The 18,910-nt window shown below is 45.5% G+C and overlaps 1 protein-coding gene and 1 long non-coding RNA gene across 3 annotated transcripts in view; one reads left to right on the top strand and one right to left on the bottom strand.

The window, feature by feature from the left end:
• Positions 1-18,910, top strand: part of LOC142803900 (uncharacterized) — a 96,094-nt gene that overhangs the window by 3,830 nt on the left and 73,354 nt on the right. The gene's annotated exons all lie outside the window — the stretch shown is intronic.
• LOC142803901 (uncharacterized) lies at positions 6,728-12,765 on the bottom strand. 2 transcript variants are annotated; one of them, XR_012894357.1, is made up of 4 exons: positions 12,439-12,765; positions 12,233-12,350; positions 10,974-11,142; positions 6,728-10,840 (listed from the first exon to the last, which is right to left on the bottom strand). It is a non-coding gene; the product is annotated as an uncharacterized LOC142803901 (long non-coding RNA). The 2 variants fall into 2 exon arrangements; XR_012894356.1 differs by having other exon boundaries at positions 6,728-11,142.

Here is an 18,910-nt window from a genome sequence, read left to right as displayed (position 1 = left end):
TGGTCGCTTCCTAGATTTTCCTCCAGGTTTGTCCAGGATGCGTTTTTGAGGTTGAAGGTGAAAGTGAGGTCCGGGAACGTGTCTACATACGCTGTTGCCCACTCTCGTGGGCGCACTTGGTAGAGTTATTAAACTCAGGCCCAGCCTAGACGCAGCATGTTCGAAACGCGTTCCCTTTGGCGAGTCTTTTGGGTAACCCCATGTGGTGCTGGGTGCGTTAAAATCACCCAAAACCAATAAGCGGTCCTTGTTGCCTGCGATTTTAAACGTCTCAGCAAGGAGCTCATTGAAGTCTTCGCCTTTGTCTTTTGGAGGACTGTATAGGTTCACTATTATAGTCTTCGCTTTGCCTCTCTTTTGGGGGAATAAACTGATAATTTGGTGATTGATCTGTAGCGTTCCTATGTACTCATCTGTTGCCGCAATCATCTTGCTCACCAGCGTCGCTACGCGGGGATAATTTGGGTTCTGAAAAATGTAATAACCCTGAAGCTTCACTATTCTGGCGCCAATTTCTTGCAAGCATATAACGTCGGGTTTAATTGGTGCCACATTGATATAACTCTGGAGTGCTGCGGCGCGTTTGTGAAAAGTGCGACAATTCCACTGCCAGATCTCTATTTGTTCCACACTTCTCTGGTTATTTTTGGCCATGATGCATGGGTGCTTCCGCGTCGTCGCGATTACCCTTAGATTGTTTGCTATTTCTAGCAGAGGTCGAGTGAGAGCGCTTGTTTATCGCCCTTTGCAAGCTGCTAACAGCGTCATTCACGTACTGCCTTTGAGTTTTTAATTCCTCGCAGAGGAAAGATTTTATCTCATTAATGAAATCGACTAGCAGTTTATTAACGTTAGCTATGCCTTCCCTGTTTTTGTCTAACTGTGCCTGTATTTGCTGCGTTATTTGGTCGTGGTTTTTTACTGTCGAGCTTGGGGTAGGGGTGGTTGTACCTGCGTACACCATCCCTTCCTCAACTTCAGCCGACGCCGCGCTGCCCCCCGAAAGGGTGGGTTTTATTGACTGTTGATATGTCGTTTTCTGACTACATCCTCCAACTGTTCCTGTCGGGTTTTGTGGTCATAGTTTAGCCTCTAGCCGTCTCTCTAATGAAGATATTGCTGCCTGTAAGTTATTTCGCTCTTCGGCCATTTGTTTTTTTAGCTGTTTGACCTCTTGAGTCAATCTCTTATTTTCTTGCAATATTTTCTTGTATTGTGGATTTTCTGTTATAGGAGCAATGGGAGACACTGACCCCGCAAAGCTCACCTGATTTATCTTTGTCCGGCCGGCGGCTAGGGCGTCTTGTGATTCCTCGCAGGAACCCATCTCGGCCGGAGGTCCGCGATGCTTTCGTTGGTTCTTTAAGCTGGGTTTCCCAGGGGCCGGTGGTGCCGCGTTAGTGTGATGTCTGTCCCTCCTTGAACGAGATCTCGATCGCGACCTTGACTGGGATCTTGATCGGGATCGTGACCTTGACTGGCGCTGTTCCATCCGGTCCGAGCTGAACCATCGAGGCATGTTCATCCTTAGTGGAGGGAATTCTTCTGACGACTTGGCATCGCCGGTATATTCAGGTTGGCTAACCCAGTCTTTTGGCTGATCTGTCCTCAATTCCTTGGGAGGAGCGACGTTCTTAAGTTTTTTCTTGCACAGACTATCTCCTGTGGGGTGTTCACCGTCACAGATGACACACTTGGGGATGCAGTCGTGTCCTTGCATTGGTTCCCTTGCCCCGCACTTGAGGCATACATTGGCATTTGGAGTTGGACAGACGTCCGTACGGTGTCCGGTTTGGAGGCATATCTTGCACACCTGTACTGTTGGCTTGTATGGGTAGCATATTAACTCGGCACCCATTATGTATACGCTCCTCGGTAGCACATTGCCTGTGAATGTGATAATCACCGTTTTAGACGAGCCCAACATTCTTGCTCTCTCAATATTCACCCCCATGAGTCCGAACACGTAGGTTCTCCATTAGTTCATCTTGCGAATTCCCGGCCGGTATTCCATGTACAATTCCCCGCAAGACGCCTTCGGGGTCGGCCACGTATGCATTGAAAGCGTGGATTTGTCCCCTGATCTTTAGTTGACTGATACCTTGCAGCCTACTCGCTACCTCCATGCTTGGCGTAGATAGGATTACAATGTTCGATCCTGGGTGAACCCGCAACAGAAAGTCATTGGGATTGAAACTGCGTTGGCAGGCATCTATCACAGCCCTGGAGAGTTCCAGTCCCAATATGTTTTTAACCCGGAGACCCTTATGCGGCCTCAGAATAATCTTGATGTCCTCTTTCGGTAGCGGAGGTGGGCCGCGTCGCTTTCTCCGTCTGAAACCCTGCGTGGCTTCACGTTTTTGTTTTTCGGCGGGCGGATCGCTTTCAAATTTCTCGTTCGCTTTCACAGCCTTCTCCATCTGGGATCGCTGCTTTTTTAACTGGTTTTTCTTTTGCCTGCGCGATAAAACGGTATGCCAGGCATCCTCAGTCTATCCATGGCGTTCCGAACAAGTCGCGTCGCCAGTCTCGTTTCCGAGAGTCGCGTCAACAGACGCTGGTTCGTCATCCTTTGCTTGCCGAGACGAGACGCCACTCGCGTCCGTGTCAGCGGTGAGTGATTCCGGTGCCCGAGAAGGGCCGGGATAAGCTTCGTCAACCTCCATATGGCGAGAAAAGGCGATCAGCCCCGGCCAGCCATGCTTGGCAGAACAAAGGAAAAGTGACCGCCGCTCCTGCCAAGTTAGTCGGAGCGCTTAGGCTGACAGAGCTTTCCCGCCGGCATTTTGTCGTGTCACAAAACAGGTAAAAAAAGTAAGGTAAACATCGCTCACCTTCGATCTCTGTCCCGTGGCAGCAAAGCAAGTGTCCAAAGTTCACTATCTGCTAGTCCGTGCTCCCACAAACACACAACACCGTCGTGTTCCGCACGTCGAAGTACCTTCCGGGACGCGCGACGCCGGCCGTGGTCGTTAAGGTGAGCGTCTCAACAAGGTCATCCAATCTGCCTGCGATGATTTCTTCTCGTAAAGTTGATCCTGGCCCAAGCTTTGGTTATCCGTGGAATCAAGAGAACTTCACAAAGCAGACTATAAGATTGTTGGATGAGTTTGCGCGGAATTGCTCTTAGAAAAGCTTCGGGAAAGCGGAGCGCAGTGTGAACATGTCTTCACAGCTTGGCGCCTCCTGGCGGTCCCAATTTTGTTAAATTTGTCTTCACCGGTATTTTCGTTAAACCCGCAACGTAGCGTGACACTGCCGACAGCCGTGCCTTAAGGTCCCTAGATGAAAGAAGGTGATAGTGGTTAGAAGGAAGATGAAAAAGGCACATAATTTCTGTCTGCCTTCAGGCGACACGGCGCAGTGCCTTATGGGTGTGGGGGGAAGGAGGGATAAAAAGTATAGAAGGAAAATAGACGAAGGAGTAGACAGGCAAGCGACGGAAAAAAAGAAGGAGATAGGAAAGTGGGGATCCGATCGAAGCAGTCCAAGGGCGGGGCGCCACAATGCGAGAGCTGCACGGCGTCAGGAGACCGCGGAGGGCGAACCAGTCGGCGGGAGCTACGCTGGCGTCGGAGATCGTGAGGGCACAACCGTCCAGCTTGAAATCCTGCGAGCGAATCGAAACAAGGTAGCGTCACTCATTGTTCTCGAGCTGTCCTCCTCACTCTCTCGATTACTCCTCTTTTTCTCTGCCATCCGCATCTGTAATTGGTGCATTACTTGCACGTGATCTTGCAAATGGCTGGTGTTGTTATTTATTCTTATGCAAAAGGTTCAAAACGAGTACGCATGCGCATATGGCTCCAGCCGGATTCTCGTCGTGACCAAAGACAAAATCGTAGCCAGAACATAAACTGAAGAGGAGGAGCGTTTCGGTGTGCGCTAAGTCGACCAAGATTGTTTCGCCATGCTCGTTCAATGCAACATCTGCGTTTTTCAGCAATGCTGCGTTGCCGTAAACAACAGAAAATGGTTTCGCTCTCTTCAACTTACCTTGTGCTTTCCGAGATGAAGCGCACCATGAAGTGCAACTATGAACCATTTCACGCGAATGCTTTCGTGCAACTCCGTCAACGTATGTCGACGCGGATCTGCGAAGCGAGTTCACTTGTCGGTTTTTATTGAAACGCCAGGCGCGCGTCTAATGCGTGTCTAGTGCATGCCTGTTGGTACAAATACATGTGGGTATGCACGTATACAGAGCAGCTGTAGGTTGTAATCAACGCACCTTCAGAAACATTTCACTCTTGACCAGTTCCCGCTTGAGCCGAAACGCGCTGCTTCGAGGCACCTCACCAGTAGAACTCTCACTTTTCAGGAAGTTCCCAGCACCGCATCAGAATCACTTGGCATCACGATTGTCCAAATGGGCACATTTAAAAAAAAAACGTCATCGCAGTGCTGCTGGACGAGTGTTCGTACCAGTTTGGTCGTAGTTTTTTTTTCTTGCGTGTGCACAAGCCGGTTGTAATCAATCGTCACAACGTCACGCCCTGTGGCCACTTACAGGATCCAGCAAGAAGCACGTTCACTGTGTCACAGCACGAACAAAACACAATCGGAGAAGTGGACTAGTTAGAACTGGACGAAATACCGCGGCCGTGGAACTAAAATGTACTACGCGAGACACCATGGCTAGTGGTGTAAAGTATAGAACTGCACAACGCTGCCGGTTGAGTAACGCACATCCCGCTTGCTCTTGTGTTGTGCCGTTTATGTTCATAAAGGTAACTGTTTATTCTACATCTTATTTAGTTCCATTTTGTTTCATTTACATCTATTCACCATAGCAACAAAACCCAAACATTCGCTTTTGGATGAAAGTTTTAAATCTTCTAGGGGGCGCTTCAGGCAAATAAGCGAGAAGGAAAAGGGAGGGTGTCGCTACCTTGGAAACTTGTTTCATCTAGGAACCTTACCGTGCCTGTGTAGCGGATCGAGCACTGAAGCTGGACTTTAGCCTTTACGCAGCGCCTCCAGAATAACATTCACCAACTTTCTTGCGCAGAACATCAAATAAATGTTTTCTTCACTCTCTCCACACGCAAGACTGTCGTCTTTTGACGGCCTTTGCAGATTACATGCAGATACCGGGCCACGCTTTTCTTTCGCTCGCGACAGTGGCACCCCCTGTAACGCGCCACGAGCTTGCAGTTTGCTTTCGAACTGGTGAGAGGAGAAAGTGGCGCAGATAAAAACAACGCTGTACTTTTCAAATACAGCCATCTGCTCTCCCCTCGCCCCCTCCTCTAGGGCGCGTGCCCTTTTTTATTTTCGCTTGTGACAGCGGCGCCCCTTGTAACCCGGCACGAGTTCCCAGCTTGCTTTCGAGCAACGCCACCGAGACTAGGTGGTCTTGTTTCGAGCCGGTGAGAGGAGGAAGCGGCGCAGACAAAAAAATAAAAATGCTGTACTTTTACGAAGGTATAGGTAGCCACCCTACCTACGGAGCGCACTGAAGCCTCTGAGGAGGAGCCACGTGGGGGCGCGTGCAGTCGTTTATAGAAGATAGAAAGGCAGCTGCGAAATTTTGGAACCATCTAAACTTCCTAAGAAATGAGACGAGCCTAGAGCAGAGTTTCATAACTACAGCTCAAGGTGCTAGGCTAGAAGGAGACGAAGCTATTGAATATATAAGAACAAGGGTGACAGAAGAATTTCAACAAAGAAGTACTTTATGCACCACAATAGACAAGGACGAATCAAGTGGTTAAATGGCTCCATTTTCACAACGAGAGTGGGAAAGGGCTGAGAAAAGGGTTCCTAGTAGTGCATCAACAGGCCCAGATGGCATTATAATTAGGCTGATAAAGACATTAGGTCCGAAGTCTAAGCAGGCTTTGAGAGAGGCAGTGAGCACAATAATAATCGATGGTGAAGTTCCCGATGGATGGAAACTTAGCAGGATGAGCATGATCTATAAAGGAAAGGGGGACAAAGCTGACCTAAACAACCACCGTCCTATAACAGTGACATCAGTTGTCTACAGGCTGGCGATGCAGATTTTAAAGGAAAGACTGCAGGCATGGATAGAGGATGAGGGGGTGCTGGGGGAACTGCAGAATGGGTTTTGGAAACACAGGAGGTTTGAAGACAATCTGTTCTCACTGACGCAGTGCATCGAAATAGCAGAAAAGGAACACAGGCCCCTGTGGCTAGCATTTTTGGATATCAAGGGAGCGTACGATAGCGTGGTTCAAGAGGAATTGTGGGGAATACTGGACACACTAGGCGTGGTACATGTAGTCACTAATCTTTTAAAGGGTATCTATAAAGGTAACAAGGTAGTTATAAAGTGTGAAAAACAGGTATCCAAGCCTGCAGAGGTAAAACGGGGGCTTAGGCAGGGGTGCCCCCTGTCACCCTTATTATTCATGATGTACCTACAAGGATTAGAGGCCAAATTAGAGGGAAGTGGACTGGGCTTCAACCTCTCTTTAGTCAAACAAGGAAAACTCAGTGATCAGGTACTACCAGCATTAATGTACGCAGATGATATAGTGCTAATGGCCAACAACAAGGAAGATTTGCAGAGATTGATGGACATCTGCGGTAATGAGGGAGATAGGTTAGATTTTAGATTCAGTAAGGAAAAATCAGCAGTCATGATTATCAATGACAACGAAGGTAGTGAGCTTAGAATACAGGAGGTCACGCTAGAGATAACAGATAAATACAAATATCTGGGCGTATGGATAAGCAATGGGACCGAGTATCTGAGGGAACACGAAATATACGTGACGACTAAAGGTAACAGGAATGCAGCAGTCATGAAAAATAGGGCACTGTGGAATTACAATAGGTATGATGTTGTGAGAGGAATATGGAAAGGGGTCATGGTTCCTGGGCTGACGCTCGGCAATGCCGTCTTGTGCATGAGATCAGAAGTTCAAGCAAGATTAGAAATTAAGCAACGTGGAATAGGTAGGCTTGCTTTAGGAGCTCACGGGAATACACCAAATCATGGAGTACAAGGTGATATGGGATGGACATCCTTTGAGGGCAGGGAAGCTAGCAGCAAGATAAAATTTGAGAAGCGATTGAGAGAAATGGGGGAGGAGCGTTGGGCTAGGAAGGTTTTCAGCTACTTGTACATGAAGAATGTCGATACACAATGGAGGAAGCCAACGAGGAAGTTGACTGGTAAATACTTAGAAAACAGCAGGTGGCCAAACCAAAAAGTACTTTCGGTTAAGAAGAAAGTGAAGGAAACGGAGACTGACATGTGGAGAATGGGCATAATTAAGAAGTCCGCACTAGAGATCTATCGAACTTTTAAGCAGGAAATTGCCAAGGAAAGGATCTATGACAATACTCGGGGTAGTTCTCTACTGTTTGAGGCCAAGACGGGAGTACTGCGAACCAAGACGTATCGGACCAAATACGAAGTGGTAGACACAGTGTGCAGTGTGTGTGGAGAGGAAGAAGAAACTGCCGAACACTTGATAATGTTCTGTAAAGGGCTTCACCCTATAGTTCAGGATGATGGCGCAGAGTTTTTCAAAGCACTAGGGTTTAGGGACAGCGAGGCAAAATAGACTTCAAGCGGGTAGACTTAACTAGAAGGAGGTTATCTGATTGGTGGCTAAAGTCAAGGCACGAGTGAAAATTAAACCCTTCGCTGCGAAGTACGAATCCTCAGCTTCATTATTTAAAGAAAAAAAAAGATAAATGTAATGGTTAGTTCACTAAGTATTACGGCTAGGTGGCGTTAGCCGCCGCCCGATCTAAAGGGTACAGCTACATCCATCCATCCATCCATCCACATTGTTTGCACGTTTCCGACAGGTTGGTCAGACGCGTTCGTCCTCGTTTTTTTTTTTTATTATTCCGTGGCACTCTCACACCAATGCTTCTGTATGCACTCTCATGGCGCGAAAATAAAGTCATTGCTTCGTCCCGGGGTGCGCTACAGGCTACAAGTCTGGTTGTTCGGCGTTAGTAAGAACAAAGCTCTGCGCAGTGGCGGAGAGTGATCCCGCGCGCTGACAAGCCGCTTCAAGAAAACTTAGCTGTGTGCAAGCTGCACTTCGATGAGAGGTATGTACATCTCCCGGCACTTCGAGCTCAATGTGAACGGCGAAATGGTCCGCATAAAAAGGGGCAGGCCCATAGGCGTGCTTGTCGTTCAGGGGGGGCGGGGGGCAAAAGTTCGTTGCAGTGCGCTCCCTCCCTATTAATTCGGTGTATGAGGCAGATTTTGCGCCCCCCCCTTTAGATGACTTAAACTGTGCCCCGCTGCCTGGTCAATGTATAGAGCAGATTTAGCGTCCCCCTCACAGATGACTAGGGGGGGCGCTCACCCCCTCTGCCGCCCTTGTGCGGACGCTTATTGGTAGGCTTTTCGGTGAAGCTCTTCGTATTTGTAGACGCCCTTTAAATCCCTTTTTCAAAGTGGTTTTGCTACAACGAGCTTCACAGTGACAGCTTGAAAGAGGCTTTTTTCTGATTAAAAAACAAAAAAGAAAACAAAGATGTCACACTGGGCTGCGCCGTTCGAGCCTCGCCAATCAAGTGAACACGTTTTTTTCTGCTCACCCATTTGCGTCTTTGCACAAAGGCACTCCACAAGGAGCGAGCATCTTTCCGTGAAAAGAAGTACCTGAAGCCCCGGCGAGTCATCTGCTCTCAGTCCAAAGGAAACAATGTTCTGTGGGGTGCTTGTGAAATATAAAACTTTTTTTTTGGGGGGGGGGGGGGGATAAAAAAAAAAGACGCGCGACCAATTATCAAGTATGCATTGTTGTAAACAGATGGATTTTTAGGTGAAGGGCGTTCTCGCGAGCATCCAACAGACGATCGTGGCCCTATTTCAAACAAAATGAGCGCATGAAAAATTCACTTTACCTTGTTTGTAGATTCAATCGTCGATTGTGCTACCGTGGCAACAAGCTTGCTTGTAGAGGTAGTTGTTGTTGTTGTTTCCCTGTGCAAATGGCTCGTACCCAAAGGAGGGGATTGGCCGATTATAAGGTGAATTTGCCCTATACTTTCAGCATTGCGTCATTCCTACAAAACTTTTGTAACTTAATTTTGATTTGAAATGCCGATATCAAGTTGGCAGAAAAAAATGAAGAAAAATAGTGAGGCCGTAATTTAGCAAGAAAATCGTTTGGTCGCAGTGATGTAAGACCATAGGCTGTTTCCTCACTTCTTCTTTTTCTTCCTCTTCATGAGGTCCGGTTTTGTCTTACTTTGTTAGAGCCAGACAGAAGATGGCACACACCCACTGTGGGGGATTGGCAAGTCTGTCATAGTCTCAAACCTTTCGGCCCTAGCCGTGTCAATTGACACCACCGCACAACATTTCCCCTAGTATCTCGGAACCGTAACCAATACTGCTCATTCTTGGGGGCATAGTTCTTAAATGATCCCCACTGCAACTGACATCAATATTGCGGCGCGCTTGTGGAGGTACAGTGGCTAGAATAGGGAAGTGTGATGAAAGCGCCGGCTAGCGCGTAACGCCTTGGGAGGAAACCGCCAGATGGCGCTGGCACACGTTTGCACGTCACCCAAGCTGGCGATGCACTGCGCATGTATGAGACGGGAATCAACCACGAGCGTGGGGAACGCGAAACATGTAAAATGTATTTTGTTGCTTGTGCATGGTTTCAAATTGCGACCGAGAAAATATGCTAATAAGCTTCTGGAATTACTGGATGCCGACGCGGGTGCGCGACTGAACTGAAATATCGACAGGGTACCGAAAGTGAGCGTGTTACGGCACTGAAAAATTTTATTGATGTGAAATGGTAGAAGAGTGAAACGATGAACTAGGTTGTGAGCCACTGTTTGCAATACCTTCTAAGGCGAACCATCATTCCAGGGACGAGAATCCCGAGTGGTATCTTAATGAAAACCTTTTATTTTCTGCACACTGGTCATACAAGGCATTTCCGACTAGTGACTCCCCTAGCGAAAATTCTGATAGAAAAACTGATAGGCTATCAGGTTATTGACAGTTGTATCAGTCTGTAGGTGTATCAGTCTATGAGTGTATCAGTCTATCAGTGTATCAGTCTATCAGTGTACCAGTACTGGTGTACCAGTCTATAAGTGTAGCATTCTACTCTGATAGGCCCACAAGCGAATCTGTGCTTAGCCAACTGGCAGGTGTACCGCTACATCAGAGCAAGCAGGACACAAATATGAACACAGAAATCAAACAAAATATTTTATCTGATGTGCCATTCCTTTGTTAACCTTTTGATTTCATCAAGTCATTAATTTTGTTTGCCAAAGCTTTATTGAGGAGCTTCTTCGTTTGCTCAACGTCTCCAATCAGAACGGTGTGCTTCAAAAAAATGGTTGAAGAAATCTGCATGTTCAAAAACAAACCAAGTTATGGGCACTTATTAAGCGACAATTATGTGCACTCTAAATAGAGGAGTCAATATGACAAGGAAATAGGTGGGAGTGCTACCAGCCTGCCTCTCTATTATTGTTTAAAATTAGTTTGTGGATTCTTGCATAAAAGTACCCAGCTCCAATAGGCAAAAGCTAGACATGATGCTTTAGTAAGTAATTATAACACAAGTTGGCAGTGAAACCTCGGCTGATTACGTGTAAAAATGGAGCCACCAATTTCCATGAATTTTGGTCAGATTGCAAAATTTCATTTACCTGAAAACACAGCATATGTTTCTTTCTCCAAGGGAGATTTCGCCTCCCCTTTAGACCGATTGGAGGCTGGGCCAGTAACACTTCTACCGACTAGACCTGCTGTATAAAAAATGGCAACGGCCGCCTCACGAACAAAACGGGTCTGTCTTTTCAAGCCCATGGGGTGATTGTACAACCTCTTGGGAACGGCAATTCCTTTGCTCCGATGAACCTGTAAAACAAGTCAAAGATGATGTGTACACATTAGTTTGTCAATGCACATTTTCTCATTAAAGCAAAGCAATATATCTTCAAGACAAAGCATACTAGAGTTTTATGATACCTCTCTGTCAGTGGGCACATACCTAATTGATAAGCGGTGCAGCTTCCCTCACACTTGAGTGGGCTACTTCAGGGCTGTCCCTGGTCGCTGTGGTGGTTCCAGCGTGGCAGCACATAGTGGTGGCAAAGGTGCAAGTCATTTCTGTTTTTGAGGCTTGCGGCTGCAACAGCCGCAAAGGAGAAGGTTCTTTGCTGCAATGAAAAAGTAGAATGTACAGAAATAAAGTATATTGCACCCGTAATCGCCATGGTAGCATCCTAGGTGTGCATGTTCAAACAATATATATGATAAACATAGCATGCAGTTGAGATATGCAATTAAAGTGTAATGGTACGTTGCATGTCACGTCTCGAAACCATGGTGTGATATAGGGGATGCCGTAGTGGAGAGCTCAAGAAATTTTGACCAAGTGGTGTTCTTTTTAATATCCACCACACTGTGAAAGTTGTAAACGCACATTTACAAGTGAATAGAAAAACAAGCATGCATCCCTGCCACCCATGAGCTTACATTGCATTCTGCTTTTCGTCAAAATTGCGCGCTATAAGAATAGGGCAACTTGTTGCTGCATACAACCCTAGCAGCAGTGCGTTACAACTGCTTATGAAGAAATGATAAACCTGTTTGGAAATTTTTTCTGCGAAGGGCATTTTCCTGTAGGCTTATTCTTTCTAATACCTTTGTATTTTGAGCCATCAGCATATATATTCACTTCTTTCAGAAGCTCTTTCTCTGTTCTTTATTTTCAGCATCAGCAGGCCTCGCTGCTCCTTTTTAAAATGGTTGCTGACGTGCTTTGTCTTCTGCTTAACAGCAGCTTGACATCGTGTTTCTTACAAGTGCAGACAACCCAGCACACAAATTTCACTGCTAGTTCGCAAGCACAAACAGGGCGTATATCCGCACAAGCAAAAATGATTTTAAACCAGTCACCTGTACAAAAAAATGTGACTAAGCTGCGCTCATACCACGATAGAATAAAATAAAGATAGCTCTTCAGCATACTGCAACTTTACTACCGCCTTCAATACGACGTTCCGGCGCCCGAGCAGTAGTGGAGCAGCGATGCTCTGATATATTCGCTAAGAGGGCGGGGAGTATATCAGAGCATTGGTGCTTCATGTGAGACACGGCACCACGTGCAGAGCAAAATCGGCTGCCGATTATAATTGCGCCGCAGTAGCACACCAGCCGCAATGTCAACAATAGCCAAACTTGGCTGTCGGTAATAATTACGCTGCAAGTAGCATATCAGCTGCAGTGTGACCAATTGCAACTTACTTTTTTAAACGACTCATTGTCCACTTCATTTGAAGTGCAGCTATTGGGGGAGTCACAATCGGGTCTGCGAAATGGATGGTCGTTTTTTTTGTTGCATTCCTTGCATCATCCTCGGTACCTAAGAAAATATGACCAGTAAATAACTTCAGAATGACTGCTTCCTCCTCTTTGTTTTCGTATTGGGAAAACAAGAGGCGCGGACTTACCGTAAAGCTTAATCACTTGAGCGTGGTAGTGGCCACAGTGTGTGTTATCCTTCTTATCCTTCCAGAACACCCAGTACCACTTGTGAGGATCAAAATTGCCCGTATCCTTCAGATTGATGCACTTACATGCACTTACCAGGACTATTAAATTTTAATTATCCTTGCGGAACCAAACATCTTAGAGAATTGCGAGTGTACAGGCGCGATACTTAGCAATTAAGAGACGCAACAATGTTCATATACACTACACACGCACCAAGGCCGCCACGAACTTGCTATTGATGACGATGGCAGCGACATTGGTGAATCTCCCGAGTAGTTTATGCAACCACGAGTCCATGACTTCTTCCTCAACACAACGCAATTTAGTTTTTGAAAAAAATATTTGTTTGCAAAACATTTACTTCATGTTTTTACAACTTTATAGGGTTGTTTTTTTAGAGCTCACAGCAAATAATATATAAACAATGAACACAATTACTGTAAAACGGTGTCGCTGTGCATAGCCTCCGAGATGGCAAACGCGCAATGACGGGTGTGCAGCGGCAATTTTAGAGGTCATGCACTGTGTCGCCATATTCGCGTTGGTCGGGCTAGGTGGCGTTAGCCGCTGCCCAGTTTAAGGGGTACAGCCATATCAATCCATTCATCCAGCCATCTATTACATCATTATGGCTACAATCATCTAGCCATTATGGCAGTCAGCGACCACCATGGCGACGACCACCTTCCTCCGTGGTAGGCACGGAGGAAGGAAAGGTGGTGGTAGGTGTTCTGTGACCACAGTACAATACACCATAAGCACACGAGGTGTTTTGTAGGGTCACTACCTCGCGCCGTGATCTCGCGGCACATGTTATAGTGTTCGGCAAAATCCGCGCCGCGTGCTTAACATTCAAGGCACAGCAAGCAGGTTGTGAATGTGAAGCCTTGGTCGATGTAATCGATCTTTACCTGTTCACTTATTATCAGTCCCGCAGCCTCATTTTGCGTGGACACCATCAGGCGCGCTATCTGAAGTTTGAGTCAAGTTCGACGAGAGATGGATTCAACTCAACTCCAGCCTCGATCAAAAAGAAAAAAAAAAAACGCTATTTGGAGCCTGGATCACAATATGTAGTACCTCGGACAAGGAGTGGTGGAGGCGCAGTCGGCCAACCAGCTACACTCGGCAAGAGCATTCCTCAGTCTTTAGCTGGTAATTGATGTTCTGGAGTAGCGGCCTTCGACACGCGAAGTCTGAGTGATGCGCATGGTGACAGCAATGAAAATCCTGATCCTGACGACACTTACGGCTTTGAGGAAAACTCGCTCAGCGGCTCTGACCGGACTGCAGATGTTGGCATGAGCGACAATGTTAGCATGAGCGACACTTTTTAAATGCAACAATGGCATGTGTTTTACACTGGTGCATGTCAATAAACTGCCAGGCTCTGTGTGTGTGCTCATATGTGTGAGGCTTACATCAAAACTATTCAAGAACACATCTCACATTGGTATTTGCTCAGAAACAGCGAGAAAAGTTGTGCTTCTGCCGAAAGATGTAGACAGTGTGTTTGCACATGAAAGTTGGATCTGTTTGCTATGTTGCTGATGTACCAAACTTGTTTAAAACTTGTGACATATATAGCCAGTCTAATATGAGTCTAGCAAGGTAGGACAACTAAATGTTGGCTTGATCCTTTCTATTGTTCTCTTCACAACTGAATTTTTCTCATGGTAGGCAGTTTCTTGTGTGTGTGTGTGTGTTTTGCAGTCCAATGCTTTAGCCTTAATTAGTACATGCTTTTTGATTTATCATCCTTGTGAGGATTACAGGCATGTATTAAACAGGTATGTGCCACCGCTTGGGCTTTGTGAAAAGACACACCTGTGAATAACAGATGCTGCTATCAACATATCAGCCAAATCTTGCAGCTGCAAGTGACTTTTTTCTTATAGATGACTGTGCTCACTTCGAATTTTTGGATGCCTGTATGTGGTGTAAAACAACTGAAAGCATGCTATTGGCCTATAGCCAAAATAAATCAAGAGCAGCATTTTAATCGAATGTGCTTCATGTCACAGTGTGCTGCTGCATGCTGTCCAAAATCTTCTAACATTGCATAGTCACACTTGCACATGGGAATGGCAACACAAAAAAGCTACTGTTTCTTCAAGCATGCTCTAGCTCATAATGTGTGCTTACATATCGCACTTCTTTACTGCTATTCCTCCCTGTAGTTTTCAGCGCAGCTTGTTGGGACTGACGAAAAAAAAAAGAAAGCGGTTGAAGTGTGCGATAAACCCCTCAACTTGCTTTGAAATATTTCTGGAAATGGGATTTGCGAGGCATCAAGTTTTGATGATGAGGTCAATTAATGATTACTCAAAGAAGCATTTCATTGTTTCTTTAAAAGATCTCATCCAATACGGATTATGACACTAATGTAGTGGCTTATCATTAAAGGCAAAGCACTATGTGGGAGAGACAGCTGTGGTTGGCTTGTGTTGTGAAAGGGAGAAACTGCAGCACCACCCGAGGCTTTCGAATCCATGCCGTTTCGAAAAATTATTGTATCAGCATACTCATTTCACAGTAGTGGACTGATTATTAAGTTATCTCCCTTGGAATGTCTACTGGCCCTATAACTTAAAATTTAGAAATTATGTTAAATTATTATGTTATGCTCTGTGATGAGAAGTTTTGTTTGTATTGTTTCAAGTTATGTTTATACTGTTACCTGATAAGTTTTGAATGCTAGTATCTTGAAATTTCTAGATGTCTTCTATCATTGTCAGCATTAACTGTGTTGCTATATGGCACCTGCAACCCCATTTGTACACAGAATAAAGCGTTCATCTAGGCTGAAAGCTGCTTTGCATATTTAAAGCTCAGTTTGTCAATTATACACAATCATGAAACATTGTACATTTTATTCTACGCATCCAAAAGCTGCCACTTGCACTCTTTGAGTCATCATAATATTTCACACAATGGTCGTCAAGTGTTCAATAGAAAACACTGATACACTAATATACATGCAGAAGTGACCAATCACATATAAGTGTGTTAAAAAAAAAGAGCTACTGTTGAAATGACAATAATGCATCTTAAGAAGATCCGATAAATGAACAAAAGACTAAAAACCTCTAAACTAATATATGCCACATAAATGACCAATCAAAATTATTCAAAAGCTGGTAGCACTGTTAAGACTGTGTATCAGTCTGATATGAGACTGGTAGTACTGGTAAGAAAACGTATCAGACTGATATGGACGTCTATAAGAACTGGTAAGACTTTTTATCAGTCTGGTACAAGAGTGGTACAACTTATAGGAAACTGTATCGTACTAATTCAGACCTCTATCAGAATTTTTGCTAGGGTTAGGCCTCAGCATTATGGTCTCAAATAGGGTCTGTGGCTGTGGGGAGGTTGGTGGCTTGGGTCGCGAAGTTTATGGTTCTGTACTACAGTCCAGCTTCTCTGGTCGTCCATAGCTGTATGCTCGAATGCCGCATAATGCTCAGCAAAATGATGCGGGCTTACTTGGTTTCCTGTGGTGGTGGGGCTGTTTGGTGGTATGTCGCTCGGAAGCCCTGACCGGGATGATCCTTGGATGGTAGGGTCCACAGACTGGCTGTTCGAAGCATCATCCAGTTGGCTGAGGGGCTGGAACCTTGACGGTGCAATCATCTCCTCTCTTAGGTGGGCTCCCCTACAAGGGGAGCCGCCTCGGTGATGAGCGGAACAAGACAATCGTTGACAGACGCCAGAAGCGTTCATTGCAGCAGCGCGCCGCGACAATCTTTCCGCTCTTCGGTCGAGAAGTGTCTCTCTTCCACGAGTGCTGTGATGTTTGTGTCGGCGGCTGGTTCTTTTGTCATCCGCTGCAATCGCACCACTTTATAGCTTGAACAAGCTCCTGGTACTCTCCGATAAGCTTTCTGAGCTGCTTCCGCTGAACAATGAGCAATATTTTGTACCCTTAAATGGGTTGAACGATCAGTTTGGCTTGTCATGACTGGCAATGCATTGCTTCAGCCTGCAAGAGACTCTCATTGGTATGCCCTCCCGACGCGCTCCATGTCCTGCAAGAACGCAAGAGGTGTCTGTGTGCGCTGCAAAAAACGCGCATCAGCGTCGCTGTAATATGCAGCCTGCATCGTCTGCTTCGGTGCCCTCACAATTGCGGCAGACTGTAGTTCGCGTCCCCGGCGCTAAGGGTGCTCTTTTTAGGGGCGTAGCTCCTTATAGCGGCACCCGTTCATCTCTCGTAGCCGTTGTAGTATGTAACAAGTATAACATTTTGACCTCTAAGGTGGTGCCAGTGAGAGATTTCTTCTGTAAATAGTTGAACAATAAAAAATAGTGCTCAATGTACATGTCAATGGCTGCTAATGGGGAATGAAAGACAGGAGAATTTGGCTTTTAGTTAACGCTCACGCTGCGATCCCCATAGATATGCTGCCATTTTTTCTTCATTTTCTCCGTTCGAAAATCCCTATGAGATGAAAACCTTACGGCCCATCGATACATCGGGCCCTGGGAGTTACCATGGATGGCAGTGTGCGGGAACGTGTAAGTGAAAAAGCTTTTTCCAGGCGTGGGCGCTTAGACGGAGGCATTGAATGCCGCATCTTTTGCAGCAAGCTTACGCATGTTCGGCACATGTGATCAGTTAAGAAATACAGCCACATCGTGGGACAGAGCCATTAGAGAGGTTTCCATCGAACCAGGGCGTGTATCCTATTGGAAAAAACGAATGGTGGGCATGGTGTAAACCGCCACCCACCATTATAGCGGATTATTATAGTGGGTGAATGCTGGATAACGTCCACCATGGCGCATGGTGGGATATGGTGGGTGTGCAGTGCCGACAACGCTTGAGCGCGAAATGGCATCAGAATCACTGTGACGAGCTGCCACAAAAAAAATGTATAAAAAACGATGTAAAAAACACCGTTCCATAAAAAAAAGCTACCGTGGGGAATCGAACGTGCAACTTGTGGGTTCCCATTCTGAGACTCTAACCACTGCGCCATACCAACTCTTTTCTTTATTGCAGCATGTAACATTCAAACAATAGCCAACACACTCGGACTGAGCTTTTAGCTCAATTCTATGGCTTCAAAGCAGATGAGCCTTTTGCCACACATACTTAAAATGGTTTCAAATGACATAATTCATTCATAACATTTAGCGGCTCATCTTTGTAGCAAAGTTTTGCAAAAACTTCTTGCAACTTGCAGATATGTTCAATGAAAGAAATACGTACTGGCCGTGCGTTTAAATCACAATGTCTGACTGCCATGCGGCTTAGCCATATGCTGTGTAAGCCAAGGAGAAAGAACATAACATAATTTAGTAGGCCAGGTTCTATTGCTAAAAATCGAATCCCACGTGAAGTGAGCGGTAAATCTTTTTTGAGTGTTCTCTGTAGAACATCCCAAAACAAAAATGCGTCCCAGCAATCTATAAAAACATGCTCTACCAACTCAGGCTTCCGCACAATAAGCAGTCAGATCCCCACGGTAAAAAAATCGCCTCTTTGTTCTAGCCACGTGTTATCGGCCTATAAAAGACACATATTTCTGTTTTACAGGGTCTTTACTTTTCGGATTGAGAACAGTGTGTGCTTTCTTGAATGAAGGTGGTAGGCCACCCTAGTTAAAGGATTCAGCAAAAACCCTCTTTAAAACAGTGGCTAACTCTGCCTTGAAAGGCTTGTAGAATACTGCCGTTATCCCGTCTTGCCCAGGAGATTTCCCGCTATGCAATTGGTCTATAACTATTTCTATCTTTCCCGCAGGTATATCAATCGATATACCTTCTGTATCTTGGCGATCTAGCGTTGGCAAAAAGCTTAGAAAATCTTTTTCAAAAATGGCTTCTTTAGGTATACGGTTGGAAAATAATTCACAATAATATTCTGTAAATGCATTCTGTATATCTTCGAATTAGTCATTAACTTACCATTATATTCAATTTCTGTGATGTCTTTAGCACGCGCATACTTTTTTTCAATTGTGAGAAGTCGCTGATAAGGCCTTTCATCTGCAAGTAACCTGTCTGCTCGAGCCCTTACAACCACACCTTGGAATTTAGCGACGTTGCGATGGCCTCAAGTTTGTTTTTAATATCTCTAATAACTTCGTCGTAAAATCCAGGGTTTTCTGTTCCTGCCTTGCTGTTTTCCACAAGTAACATCTTTAAACTGTTCTCTTCCGCTCGTTCCTTGTACCGTATTTCTGGAGCCCTTTCTCTGGCGCACATTTTCACAGTAGATTTAAAGGATTCCCAATTTTCCGACCAGTTACTAATTGCCAGGGTTTTAAGTTGGGTGATTCTTTTTTTGATACAATTGAGAAACTTATCATCACTAAGTCGTTTGGCATTTCACTTCAATAGGTCCAATATAAATGCACGTTTAGGTGCTTCTTTTTGACCAAAGAAAACATAACAAGTGAGGGACCACTGAATGAGACT

The sequence above is a fragment of the Rhipicephalus microplus genome, chromosome 3, assembly GCF_043290135.1.
Source record: "Rhipicephalus microplus isolate Deutch F79 chromosome 3, USDA_Rmic, whole genome shotgun sequence".
NCBI classification, from domain to species: domain Eukaryota; kingdom Metazoa; phylum Arthropoda; class Arachnida; order Ixodida; family Ixodidae; genus Rhipicephalus; species Rhipicephalus microplus.
The sequence above is the reverse complement of the archived record's forward strand: the minus strand, read 5'-3'. Positions and strand labels throughout refer to the sequence as shown.